Source organism: Channa argus, chromosome 7 (genome assembly GCF_033026475.1).
Source record: "Channa argus isolate prfri chromosome 7, Channa argus male v1.0, whole genome shotgun sequence".
Classification (NCBI taxonomy): Eukaryota; Metazoa; Chordata; class Actinopteri; order Anabantiformes; family Channidae; genus Channa; species Channa argus.
The window spans coordinates 23,593,373-23,608,019 of NC_090203.1; the positions used below are offsets into that span (position 1 = coordinate 23,593,373).

A 14,647-nucleotide genomic window follows, 5' to 3' on the forward strand; every position below is an offset into this window, starting at 1 on the left:
CCACGGCTCCCTTTAGATTAAATATTTAGGACTGGGCCCCCCTACAGGAAGAACTTCTAATTACTCTAATACACAAGGAGGTGTCATCTTGCAGCTCACTGGGTTGTTCTTTGGCTCTGGCCAGGTTTCAGTGGACACACAGCATTAGCCACAACAACGGCTCTATTCTGCATGACACTAACCTCTAAAATAAATTATAATAATTTACAGACAATTATATAAGCAAGTTGATATATCATATTTATAGGTTTGATGACGATGAACTTAGAACAGATAAACAATCACTAAAAATAGGCCTTAAACACTAGTAGTAATATAAATTTGTGATCTTACTTTTCTAGAAATAGCGTTTCTTGAAATAATAAAACATGCCTTTTATTGTAGCTCATATTATCATAGCATTATGTCACACATCGTTCAATAGTCAATTTAAATTTAAATATTGAGTAGATTGTTGACAACATTGGGTAAAATTCAGGACCAAATTATTTAAATTCACTTTCGACATCAAATATGACCTAGGCCACCACCAAGCTCAACCACAAGCAAGCAAGGCTTGTGAAAAATACTTTGTCAATGTAAAGGAGTAAGCCTGGCTGGCCGTTTTGTCTGGTAACTTTTCCACATACATGCAGATAACTATATAGATTTGTTTATCAAAACCTCAGAAATAATAGAGCTATGGCCATGGGCTGATGGTCTGTTGCTCTTCATTGTTAAGCTGTGGGTTCCACTGTTTAAATGTCTCCTCATACTATAGAGGAACCTGTAAATGATCGATTGTTCTTCTAAACTGCAACTTTAACATTTTTATTCAAATGCTGGAGCTAACAAGATAAACCAAGACACAGGGCAAGAGCCAGGAGGTTCTCTTGATATCTGACAACTCAGCATTTTCAAAATTAACAAGAACTGAGAAAAATTGTCATCTACAATTATCCACAGTAACCAGCTTACACTTATATTTGTTAAAGATTGTAAAGACACCGTTGTTTTGTAAGCTTTCATTAAAATCACAGCCTGGGAGATTTGAAAATTGCACAATTTTAAATAGTGACTTTGGAATATAAACAATAATAATAATAATTTAGGCCCACTGCAGCTCAAACTTACAGAGACAGACTTAACGTCCCCTAAAGTGTATCGTAGCTGTAATATTGCATATATTTTGCACGTTTTTTTTTTTTTTTTTTTCCAGTTTGGGATAAAGTTGGTTGGGCCTTAAAACCAACATTTCAAGTAGAAAATAAAATGGAACTATCCCAAGAGAAGGAGCGACATAAGAAAACTGGGACAGGAGATGCACAGAAAGATGCAGGAGAAACAAAGAGAAACAAGAAATCAGGAAGCACATGTTAATGAGGCTGCCAAGCTACTCACGAGCCAAATGCACATCCACTATGTCGTCAGTACAGTGTTCATTTAAAACAGTACATACACTAATAAAAGCAAATATGGTCATTTACAACTGTACAGTTTACAGGGCATCTATACTGGATGACAATGTCTGAATGAGTTCAACGAGGCTTTTGTTCAAAGCACGACTCATAAGGAAATCATGACAGTAGGACAAAATGGTCACCAAAGGTCTTAGAGAAGACTGGTGACTGATATACTCGGCAGAGCGGTTTGTACTTGTGTGAGGAGTGAAAAGCAGTTGATATCCTGTTTGCTGCTATTGACTGACTTGCCATCCTTTAAAAATTAACTAGTGACAATGCTTGAGCACAGTATATTTTGTTTCAAGAAACCACACAAGAGCTGCAAACGCTTCCAGTCCTTAGTTGACATGATATGTAGTCACACCGAGTTCAATTATGACTCACGTTTACTGCACTATTTCTATTCGATTTGTGTTTCTATTATTAAATTTTGACTTCAAATATCTGGCACGGTTTGTTGGTAATAAACTTTAGATTTAAAATGAAGAACTTGTAGTCAGCTACTGATGACATATTCGTATACAGGGGTATTGCTACTCTATGCTACAGTTTTTAAGGTATGTGGATAACATCTAGAACTGGACAGCACATGACACAGTATTACAGAACTCAAAGTGTGTTTTACTTTTTAAATGAAGTATACTTCATAGCAGGGGTTAGCAATCCTGGTCTGTAAGGACCCCTGCCCTGCTTGTATGTCACTTTCTGGATCAGGTGTGTTGACTCAAGTTAGGAGATACCAATTCGCTATTTCTTCCCTCAGCGCCCCCTCATCCAAAATGGGATCTGTGCTTAGTTACAGTTGCCTGTTTGCACACACCTATTATATACACGAAACAAATTTACTGCAGTTAAAAACCATGTGGTTTGTGTGAACTCTTTGTACTTCATGGCTCCTTGAGAATGTTATTGAAGATCCCTCAACTTTCCTTTTGGAGCTATTGAGAGACGGACCTTTGCATGGAAAAATGTGTCAAATGTGTTATTAGCAGAACGGGCAAATTATCCTAGAATAATCCCACTTTATGTGGGGGCATCAATCCCTAATGCTGTGTGCCCCACAGTAGCTGGCCAGAAAGCAGCTGTACAACCCCAATTCAAAAAAAGTTGGGGCGATGTGTAAAACATAAATAAAAACAGAATGCAATGATTTGCAAGTGTCATCAACCCATATTTTATTCACAATAGAACATAAACAACATACCAGATGTTGAAACTGAGACATTTTTCCATTTCATGGAAAATATTAGCTCAATTTGAATTTGATGGTAGCAACACATCTCAAAAAAGTTGGAAAAGTGGCAACAAAAGGATGGAAAAGTAATTGCTGCAAATCAAAAACAAATGGAGGAGTGTTTGACAAGGTTTAAATTATTTGGCAACAGGTCAGTAACATGACCAATCTGTAACAAACTGCATCTGAAAACTGTAAAACAATTTCAGAAAAATGTTCCTCAACATAAAATTGTGAAGACTTTAAAGACCAACATCTACACCATATAATATCATTAAAAGATACAGAGAATCACGAGGAATTTCTATGTGCAAGGGAGAAGGCCGAAGGTCAAACCTGGATCCGCGTGATCTTTGGGCCCTCAGGCGGCACTGCATGAAAAACAGGCATTATTCTCTACTCGACATCACTGCATGGGCTCATGAAGACTTCCACAAATCTAAGTTAAAGCTGTATCATGCAAAGAAAAGAGGCCACATGTGAACACGATCCAGAAACGCTGCCACGTTCTCTGGGCCAAAGCTCGTTTAAAATGGTCTGAGGCATAATGGAAAATTGTCCTGTGGTCAGATGAATCAAAATTTTAAATTATTTTTGGAAACCATTGACACCGTGTCCTGTGGACCAAAGAGGAGAGGGACCAAACAGCTTGTTATCAGTGGACAGTTCAAAAGCCTGCATCTCTGATGGTATGAGGGTGCGTTAGTGCTTATGGCCTGGGCAGCTTACACATCTGGAAAGGTGCCATCAATGCAGAAAGTACATAGAGCTTTTAGAGCAACATATGCTCCCATCAAGACAACGTCTCTTCCAGGGAAGACCTTGCATATTTCAGCAAGACAATGCTAAACCACATGCTGCATCTGTCACAACAGCATGGCTTCACAGGAGAAGAGTCCAGGTGCTGAACTGTCCTCCCTGCAGTCCAGACCTTTGACCAATTGAAAACATTTGGTGCATCATAAAACAAATAATCAAAGGCCCAGGACTGTTGAACAGCTAGAATCCTGCATCAGACAAGAATGGGACAACATTGAGACAACATAAACCCTCAGCAGCCCATTCATTCATCTTACATTAAAAGACCTCAAGTTAAATGAATTTCAAATGAACTAAAACTACATATTTCAATGAATTTAACCAATATTTTTGATTTGCTTTCACCGTATTCCTCTATGATGTTTTACAGTGTGCGCTATGATGTTTGTTGATGACCATAATTTTAGTATTAAAAGACAAACAACAAACAGATGTTATAAAAGAAACCAAACCACTTTTATAGACATAGATAAAGTGACAAATATTTATAGTGTGTCCCCTTGAACTTAATTTGTCTTGAAACAAAAATAGGAGTAAAAGACCAAGAAAACTGTCAAAACCTGATGAGAAGTTTCTTCTTGGGGAGACTGGAAGAAGACCAGCTATGAGGTCGAAACACAGTTAGCAGTCTGTCGACTTGAGGCTGTTTTTCTGCCCATGGTGTTTGTGACACTGTCCAAAAAAGGAGCACTCTGGGAAAAGCTGGTGAAAGCCTGGTATTTCATACCAGAGGGTTTCTTCAAGAAAGTCTCCGCAGAAGTGTGAGGGGAGGTCACACTAAATGCTGACCGTTGCCTGTAGAAAAAAGTGTTTTTAATAAAGCGTACATATTTCCTGTGTTTTCTGAATATATCTTAACAAAGGGACTTAAATAACTACAGGATTTCTTTTTTAACCTTGCTAGAACAACAAAGCTGATGGTGGCCTAATTTCACACTGTGAATTTCTCTATATATAATATACATATATATATAACAGCAGACAGTTTGTGTAGAAATGGGTGCATTGGGAAGAACCAAACTCCAACTTGCATTTTATACACTTCATGCAGCTGACCCCCCCCCCCCCAAAAAAATGTACATTTGTACAGGTACAACTCCACGTAGCAGTCCAGCATAGGCTGTTTGGGAGTGTGTGTGCATGTATAAGCTCCAAGCGTGTCTTACATTAAGTCGGGCTTTTACTACTCTGTAGAAAAATTAGTTAAGTACCAGAACTGAGGCAGACAAACCAACCAAAAGTTCTTACAAGCTGCAGAACGGTTTCATCATGTTTGGCTGTGATACCTCTACATTTCACATTAATATTTATGCACTAACTGTTCAGCACAAAGCCAAGATCAATGCCACAGTGAGACAGTGAGCAGCCATATACATTTCCTATGGTTGGTGAAGACTAAAAAGGTCAGTGTGAGAGGGAATAAAGAACTTAAATGTGCAACTTTGCTCAGTAGGGCAGCAGGTGGACACCCTCCTAAAACTGACTTTCATCTGGTGCCAGCATAGGAAACGCCCGCCCACCCCCCCCCCCCCCAAAAAAATACAGGGAAACCCTGCCACAGATGCAATTACACAATATCGATTCTGGTGGATGGACAGTCTCTTTATCACCCCCACACCTATCAACACACACATAAACAAACCGTGACAAACCGCATTGTTTCCTTATATATAGTTAATTCTGTCCTGCTGCACTGGCCCCTTTGGTCCCATGGGAATCATTTAAGATTCACCTTATCGTAGAGTCATCATACAGTAATGGAAAAAGGTAGGCAGTAACACAGTAAGCAGGCCCAGGCTAATGCAGCTACCTCCAGAGGAATAGTTCCTGATGACATTAGCGTGAACGATGACAAGAACCACAGAGGCCATGAAAGACCAATCAGCCATAAAGCCTATTTATGAGTTCTGCTAACTTAGGGCTCTCAGCCATGTTAACTGGACCACACTCGTGGCTTACCTTATGTGTGAATGCATTTCCATTACAGCAAGACAAAGCAGGGCTATCGGCTTGCCTGGGTTAATCATTCTGGGCTCAGCGCGATAGTGAGCTGATACACCAGAGAAGAGACTGGAAAAAACACCTCATCCACCTCTCATCCACACTGTCTGCAAAAGGCAAGCCTTTGTGTGTGTGTGTGTGTGTGTGTGTGTGTGTGTGTGTGCGTAACACAGCAGCTTCTGGCACAGATTTGAAGTATAGACAGGTGAGAAGAAATGGCTGATACTATAATGACGGTAAAAAGAGAGCATTCGGGGTTAAGGTGACACCTCATTGTTGTGACTTTTCAGTAGATGTCATATTTTGTCCATCTTTGACCTTTTACAGTCCAGTGCTGTAAAAACAAATTGTGTATTCTTCTCCTTCTGTGTGTATTTAAACTCAACTGTTTCAGAATTTCATACTAAATCTAACAAACAGCTGAGTAAAATAGTATGTGTTCCCGTACATTAAAATGCAATCAACATAATGTTTAATGCACATTCACTTAGTACAAATGTTCCTCATCAAAAGTAATAAAAATGGTCCAGGAGTGTAAAAGATATAGTTAGATATAGTTATAACTAAAGTAAACTATTGAGACATATCACTGCAAATGTTTGCGTCCTCCTTGATAAACCCTCGATATAATCCATTTAAATATGTAAAATCAGGTTTATGATGGTGGATGACCGAGAAAATCAAACGAGAGTAATCAAAAGGAAAAGGCAACTCGGGAGTGACACGAAAAGAATAAGAGTCATAACGTTTTACAATTGCCTCTGCAGTCTCCTGGCTTTAATATCATTAAAAACCTTTGGATACATTTGAAGAGGGCTGCACATGGCAGACAACCAACGACTCCGGTAGACTTGGAACAACTATACCATTAAGAATGGACAAACATTAAATCTGAAAGGATACAAAGGGAGTTATAAAGGCAAAGGGAGGACATAAAACAACATTAGCGATCTTTGCAATTACATCATTTTCATTCCATTAAGTTTCTTTTTTAAACACTCCTTGACTATTTTTGATACTTGTCAACGTGAAGGAGTATTTGTACAAACCGAACGTGCATAAAATATATTTTGATTCCTTTTGCTATTTTAACATCAGAGGATACAAAGTTTTGCACTCAACAGTAAAATAAAGGCAAATAAAAGCAAACACAGAAATACAAGTTTTGAATGATAAAGGGTCATCAATACCTAAATTGGGCAATATGAAGTACTCAACAGCTCAGGTCTGGAATTTGACTAGGTTTTATTTTATCTGAGGTCGAGTTACCTTCAGGCCTGGAATCCCTGTCTTGCTGCAATAACCCAGTTACAACTGAGCTTTAACTCGCAGACTGATGAGCTGATGGATTCTCTGGTGGAGGCAGCATTGATGTTTTTCTCAGCTATGGTAGGTCGCCCTGACACAGCAGAGCATCCCCACACTATCACACATACTGTAGGTATGATATTCATTTAGTGGGCTCTGTGGTTCAGATGAGCCTTAGCATTGCTCTGGATCAGCAGTGACTTTTACTTCACCAACCTCCCATGATGCCATTGTTGCCCCATGTCTTTCAAATATTGGCCTCATGAAATCTGACCTTTGTTGAGGCGAGAGAGGCCTGAAGTTCCTTCGATGTTTTCCTTGGATTTCTGTGATTTCCTGGATGAGTTGTTGATTTACTTTTCAAATCATTTTTAAAGGTTCACTATTGTTCTCCATTTGTAGAAAGTGTTTGTGTATCTGTGGAGAACCAGAGCCTCAGAATTAGCTTCATACCCTTCCAAGACTGATGGGTTTCAGATGGATGGATTTTTTTTTTTTTTTCTTGTTGGGTTTGGAGTTGCTCCACACAGGCCGAGTTGGTACTGCATCACATCACACATCATATTATTTGCTTCAAAAAATATAGTGGACATTTAGTATTTTGTGTTTGCTCCAATTGCCTTTTTAAAGTTATATTTTGTTTTAAGAACTGATTAGTTAAAAAACTTAAAGATCAGGTGGGAGTAGTATTTTATGAAAATGACTTTAAGGCACATGATGTGGTGGCTGTGTTATTCACAAACATACACATACAGACCATTATCACTCATTTGGAGTCAAGTTACGGCCGACTACCGGACAAATAAAACTCCAGAATTCACTGCTTCTTCAATTACTATGAGGGAAATTTCTGGCTCTGTAGTTGCTACATGGCTCCACCACAGTCATCAGCTAGTTGCTAAATGTATTCATCATTCAACTGGGTAGTGTACCATGTGTTTATTAGAGCTGCATGTTGCTGCTAAAACAATCATCTTTCACATCAAGCCAAAACCAATTTGCTGAAAGATGCTAAAACAGTCCACAGACTTAAAGGGAACCACAGTCACTTCATCTCTGTGTGTGTGTACCAATGAGGGATACTGTTCATTATACATCTGGCCATTTCATACATTGTTCATGCCACATGTCTTTTAATAATACAAAAATGCATTTTCATGTGAAATGTAAAATATCTAGCGCCCTTATTTGAAAGTCACACTGCAGCTAAGGTTTTCACTTCTTTAATTTTATTGTTTTATTATCACAAATCCTTACTTTATTATCTGACATTAACATATAAACAAAATAAGTCCATCTGATACGAAGTGACTCTTGGGTTACTGTGTAGTAATAGCTCACATGCCAAACCATGTCCCTGCACATCAAAATGGCCCGTTGAGCAAGATCAGTTTAAATGGCAAACGTGTTGGATGGTCTAAAAACCTACTCACCTCACACGTGTCCTACAAACAAAACTGTGCAGCTGTGTCAATCCATTTTTTGTAATTATTGTAAGTATTTTGGTCACTTTTCACAGGTGACACTATAATTGTCTTCAAAAAACAATTAACAATTATAAATAGTGTTACATCAATTTGGAAAATGATACACGCTTTTCACTGCACCTTTAAGCAGAAGTATATGGATTAAATATACACACTTTTGTCCTTAGACCTGTTTGGACTATTTCCTAATTTCTTTCCTTTGTCTTAAGGATTACAGAAGCCACTAACCATGACTGCAAAGGCAAATGTGTCTCTACATGCATGTATAACATTTTAGAATTTGTGTTTTATACATATTTAAAGATTTGTTTTGTAATGAAATATTGTGATTCTCTTTTTGGCTCACGTAGCTACTATATTATTATATATATATATGTTTAACTTCAGTTCATTAAAATAACAGAGTGTGAGAGTGTGACATCATTTAAGCAGCTTTGATAGGGTGTAATCTTTAGAAATCTCACAGGGGGAGGAAAGCAACTCTCAAAATCGAACTGCAACCCACACACTACCTGTGAATTCTTGAATTGGTGACGCGTAGTATTAATCTTTATTTCTTAATGGTGTTGCATCATTGGAATGTTGTAGAGAAATGGTAACAATTCACAATTTTACATTATAATGGAAAAATGGATGAACATCTTCTCAGAATTTGCAGGGAAAATTATTTGTTTACCTAGAAGATGATGGATTACAGAGATGAAATGAACTTTTATAGATTTGTAATCTGGATGGATGATGTCGGTCCATTCATCCATCCATCCTTTCATTCATCCATCAACAACTTCCGCCACTAATACAAAGTTAAGTCACAGCATTAGGTTCAGTAAGATAACGCAGACAACCCTCTCCCCAGCCATTGGTCCTATGCCATATGAATATATAATCTCCCACGGGGAATCTGGGGTCGCCCCGGGATCTCCTTCCAGTTGGTTGTGCCTGGAAAACCTCCAATGGACAGCACCCAGGAGGCATTTTGAGTAAATGCCTAAATCACCTCAACTAGATCCCTTCAAATCGAAAGAGCCGCACTCTATTTGGTTCTTATAGTCTATACTGTGCCTCCTAAGCCTATGAAGGAAGTTCATTTTGGCCAATTTCAAATTCGGTCCTGTTAAACTGTTACATACTGTATCATCATGAATCTACAAGATGTGATGATTCCAAACTGGACAGGGACTCATGCGGGTTTCATTCACAATTTTGCTGCTACTGCAGCTTGCACAGCCCTAAAATGTGGTTTTCATGTGTCTCTACACCTCTAATTCCAAAGAAGCTTCAGCAGGTTCACTGACCAGTGGAAACTAATCTCTTGAAGAACACTGCGAAGGCGGATTCTGAGATTTAAAAAACAAAAGAAATGTTCTGGCCAGTTAGTGACTCTGCCCAGTCTGCTGCCTCCTCGTTAATACAGCTGGCCATTACCTTATGATTGAGATGCTGGGGAATAGAGAGCAAAGACATAAATGACTAAATTGGCTGGCTTCCCAGCAGTTCCGGCTTTAGGAGAGAATGCGGTCACCGAGGAGAATGGCTCTGATGTGGCCAGCTACTTTCTTTCAACTTCTCCACCCCACAGACTTGTCTCCTTACCAGCCTGGACATCCTCTATCTTTGCTCATCTCTGAACAACACCGTCATATAAGGCTGTGGAAACCCGAGGCAGGAGTGCAGCGGTGTAATAAAAAAAGTAATTCACTGCAGAACAACTTTTCACTTTTTATAATGCAAAAGTGCCGGTGGCAATTTTCTCCTTCTGCCTCTCACAAGACAAGTGCTGCTCTGAGGGTTTATTACAGCTTCTGGATACACTATTAAGCTGGAAAAGCATCAAAATAAGTTCTCATTACTTAATTCTGTAGATGTGGGGGTTTTTGTCTTTCAGAATAGGTTTTTTCTTACTAATAAGACACAATTCTAGTAAAACTGCTTGTCTTTTACAGTATAATATAATCAAACAAATATAATCATACGTGTTATTCGGATATTATTTGTCATATGATTCATCACACTAAGAAATTTCTTAGCTAGCTAGGAAATAATAAATCATTAGAAACACCTGCAGCTGTATTATGCAGTTCATATTTCATTTCATATTTACACACATTTATACACGTTAGAGATTCAAGTTGCAGGCCAGTTTAGTTTTATGTAAGCTTGGTGGCCTCACTGGAGATTAAAGGCTACAAATGTAACAGTCCGAATCAGAGCAGCAGAGTCTGACTTTTAGTCTCAGCATGTGAAAAACCACTGCATCTTACATTTGCAATATACTGTACATTTCATTTTGCCTTTTTGCTATATTGTCCCTTTTAGTAAATGACTGCACACTGTGTTTCAACACGGTTTTAACAAAACAATTATTTTGCAAAGCCTAAATTAAAGTAAGACTGATGACGTCATAACTGTATTTTTATACATAAATAAATGTTGCAGATAATATGTTTTAGGGTTTAAAGCTACAATATGCAACTTAAACCAGCAGTGAACTCTGCCCACCGTGTTCTGCTCAGGTCATGCAATGCTAGAGATTAAAACACATCAACGAGACAGCAGCTTTGTAAATGACCAAAATGCCAACATCAAAGTGTTAAGAGGCTTAGCAGTTATGTTTATCCTATACATTTAGAACATTAGCATGTTAACAGATGAAAGATTTTTTTAATCAGGAATCTTGTTCAGATCAAGATCTCTTTTGTGTAAATATACAATATACACATATACTGTTAATTGGTGATTTCCAGTGGGAGTGGGAGTGGGAGTGTGAATGGTTGTCTGTCTGTGTATGTCTCTCCGGGTTGACCCTGAGATAGACTGGCGACTTGGCCAGGGTGTAAACCCACCCCTTGCCCTGTGTCAGCTGGAATGGGCTCCAGCCCCCCCCACAGCCCTAAACGGGATAAGCAGGTACAGATAATGGATGGATGGCATTAGGAGAAAGGCTAATTTGGTTCGAAGATGTTTGGACCGAACTGAAATTTTGACCTGACCTGAGGATTTTATTGAAGTCAGAGGACAATGCTCAAAACTTCATCTGGAGGGCAGCATGGACGTCTGTACCAAACTTTATCACCATTCGTCAATAGTTGACATATTGCAGAAAATGGTGGCAGGTGGTGGCAAAAACTCAGCAGGCATTTTTGACCTCAATCCATCTACAGTAAGTGTGTTGAGACATTTCATTCGTGGCACTAAAGGAAAGGAGAACTTCATTAAGCTCAACAAACAGGTTGTTGAGATATTTCACAACACACTGGTGGACAGTCCACACCTCACAGCCACGCCACAAATATGACTAATAATTAAACTATAATTTGGTAAAAATGATTTTGCAATATAATGCTTTATTAAACAGTCGTGTACATTTTACATACCGTACTAGAGCGAGCACGCATCCGCATAAAATCAGCATAACAATATGGCACAAACTTGATGTAGATTTCGGGTCTAATTGGCCATTCAGCACTGACTGATTAACACGAGAGCTACTCAAGCAAACACCTTCATTTTGTGGCCACTTGGTATAAATAATGACTCCATCCCTGAAGAGGTGCATGTGAATAAAAGCATTGTGTGTGCAGGTCTTCAACTGAAACTCTGTGTCCTGCTCTGGACTTTATTGATTTACATGTATTATAAGTAGTGTCAACACAAAAACATGCCATAGAGGGTCACACGCCATTAAAGACACGATAAATGCAAAATGCTGTTAACCTTTTGCTCACAACATCTACAGTCACTGGAACTGACTGAGCTTCATAGATAGAAAACCTACCAACCAGTCAACTATGGGTAAATAATGTTGTTATCATATATAATACTGCAGGTAAGGGTGTTTCTTTCCATTTCAGAAACGTTTCCCAGGCTCATGGAGAGGTTCTAGTAGTTACTGGGATTTTAAGGGTCAAAAATATTGGCTCTAGCCCCCACCCAACAAAGGATGAGCAATTAGGAAAGTATGAATTGATGCTTTAAAAGAAACACACCCACAGTCCAGTGTCTTGCCCAAGGATGCTTCAATATCTGAACCCAAAAGGTTGTCCGACATCAACCACAGATGCTGTGATCAGCGGATTCGTGAATGACTTGCATAACTCCCTGGTGTTTGAATTGACTTTTTTCAAAGACTTTATCGGATTGTCAAAGGAAACCTCCTTGACAATTTAGGAATCCTTCGCCCTTAAACAGTGACCGGCCAGGTGCACAGACGGGTGAAGGTAGACTGCCACTTAACTGCCATTCAAACAGAGAGCAACAACATTTATCGTGTTAAGCCTACGCACTCAACTGACTAAGTTTTCAGGGAGAGATCAGGAATGCAGCCAGGGGGAGGCTGTGACAGCCGACCTTTTGTCCCGTCTTCCACTTGCGCTACTTGGAAGAGGTATAAACATTGTTTACAACCGTAGTACAACCTAGTTCCATTGAAGCATGGTTGAATCCTTGAGGCTAAGAGCTGTCACTTAGCTATTGTACAACCTACTTGAAATGACATCTGTCCCACACAAATGCTTGCTGAGCCTCGCCAGGCTACAGTGGAAGTGAAAATTGCGGGTAGTCGTAGCGAAGCAACAGACCTCAAAGCAAGATGACACACTAAGTCAGGAGAAGGAAATGAAAAAAGATGCAGTCTAAACACAGAGGAACACGACATTGTTTCCACGTTTAGGAAGGCAGCCATTGAATCTGAAGCTCCGTCCACAAAACACCTTTGTTCCTCCTATCATTACGAGGACGCTAATCTAGATGTGGCCCTGTGTCCTAACAACACTTCTCGTCTCAAGCACATGACACCCTAACTCCTCTCCTCCTGTTTCAGCCCTCTTTCCGTATTCTCTCATCCTTTTTCCTAACAGCCTGAGCTGTTATCTTCCCAACGAGCTGCATATGGCCCCGCAGAAAGCCTCGCTACTTGTCCACGAGATACCACCGAACATGGTGAACGGCCTGTTCCCGTCTCTCTCCCTCGTCATCCCCACACTGTGGCAAATTCCATCCCGGTGGGTTCGGAAAAGACGAGTCCAGAGTAGGTGACATATTGTAGAGCGAGCAGAAAACTGGTGCAGCAGAGCATCCCGTCCATTAGAGCAGTAAACATCAGCACCCATTTCACAAGCACAGTGGAAATGCAGCTTATTATCACAGAGGGGATGGTGGCTGGCAGTGCTGACATTGTTTCAGACACAAGACAACACTAAGACTTTGTTCCAGAAACTGCAGATAAGGCTGAACGCGCACACACACACACACACACACACTCAAGTCTTCTCCCTTTTCCCGCTACTTCCTTCCTATCCACAGAGTCTCTCGTCACATCCTCCCCAGTGAGAGGCACTGAGACTCAGGTGGGCCATGCACTTTCAAGCTGTCATGCTAGCATGGGAGATCATCACCCCCCAGAAGGAAAAAAAAAAAACCACATACTCATACACACACACACCACACACATGACTACAATATATATTTTTCCTGTAAATGCACATATGCCTGCACATCTGCAAATCATCTAGTTCAGTTCTACGTGTGTGTGTGTGTGTTTGTGTGTGTGTGTGTGTGTGTGTGTGTGTGGTATGTCTAGAGGAATACTATTCACGCTCAACCACACACTCGCACACACACACTCACGGTAACAGAAGCAACGTCTCCAAAGCAAGAGGAGGGAGGCTGGGAGCAGATAATGACAAGGGATGCAGGACAGAAATAAGCACCAATCTCAGTCTTCCTCTTACCTTCCAGGAGAAAACAGCTCACCTGGGTGCCTCTGAAGAGCAGACAGAACGCATTCAGGCCAATGTCTCTCCCTGCAAACCAGCTCAAAACATCACCCTCCCTCTCTCTCTCTCTCTCTCTCTCTCTCTCCCTCTCTTTCTCACTCTCTCTTGTCCCTCTCTTCCGCTCCTTTGGCAAGCTGGAAATGATGAGATTGTACTATGAGCAGAGGGGGGAGTGAAATCTGAGGCGGCGGAGGGTATTAGAAGGCTGTGTTGTTTCTGGCCGACAGCCCTGAGAGATTGTGAGCTCTTGGCTCCGGAGGTACAGCCAGGGGGGAGAGGGGGGTAGCGATGGGTGTGATGCAGCAGATGGAAGCGAAAACGTCTGCCTGCGAGGACGTCCTGAACTCCTAGAGGACCCCCCCCCACCCCGCTCAGCTGAGATGGTACAGCCCAGAGGAGTTTAAGGAAGAAAGCAGCGTCTGTAGCAGCAGCAGCAGCAGGAGCTAGCTGCTGATGCTACAGTGTGAACCTGAAGTGAGCAAAGTGAGGATGTGCAGTGCAGTGCAGGACCCAGCTTTTTTTTTTTTTTGTCTTCCTCACTGAACTGCAACACCTCAGGTGAATTTATGGCCATCCCAAAGC

General features: G+C 40.4%; 1 protein-coding gene across 3 annotated transcripts in view; it reads right to left on the reverse strand.

Annotated features, from left to right (window-relative positions):
* Window positions 1–14,647, reverse strand: part of cdk14 (cyclin dependent kinase 14) — a 178,621-nt gene that overhangs the window by 118,885 nt on the left and 45,089 nt on the right. Inside the window, exon 1 of one of the 3 annotated variants that reach the window (XM_067510137.1) lies at window positions 14,021–14,208. The exons of 1 other annotated variant lie outside the window; for it this stretch is intronic. The gene's annotated coding sequence lies outside the window, so the exon portion shown is untranslated. Of the gene's footprint in view, window positions 1–14,020; window positions 14,209–14,647 lie in introns of those variants that run through there. One more of the 3 variants, XM_067510138.1, reaches the window with a different exon arrangement.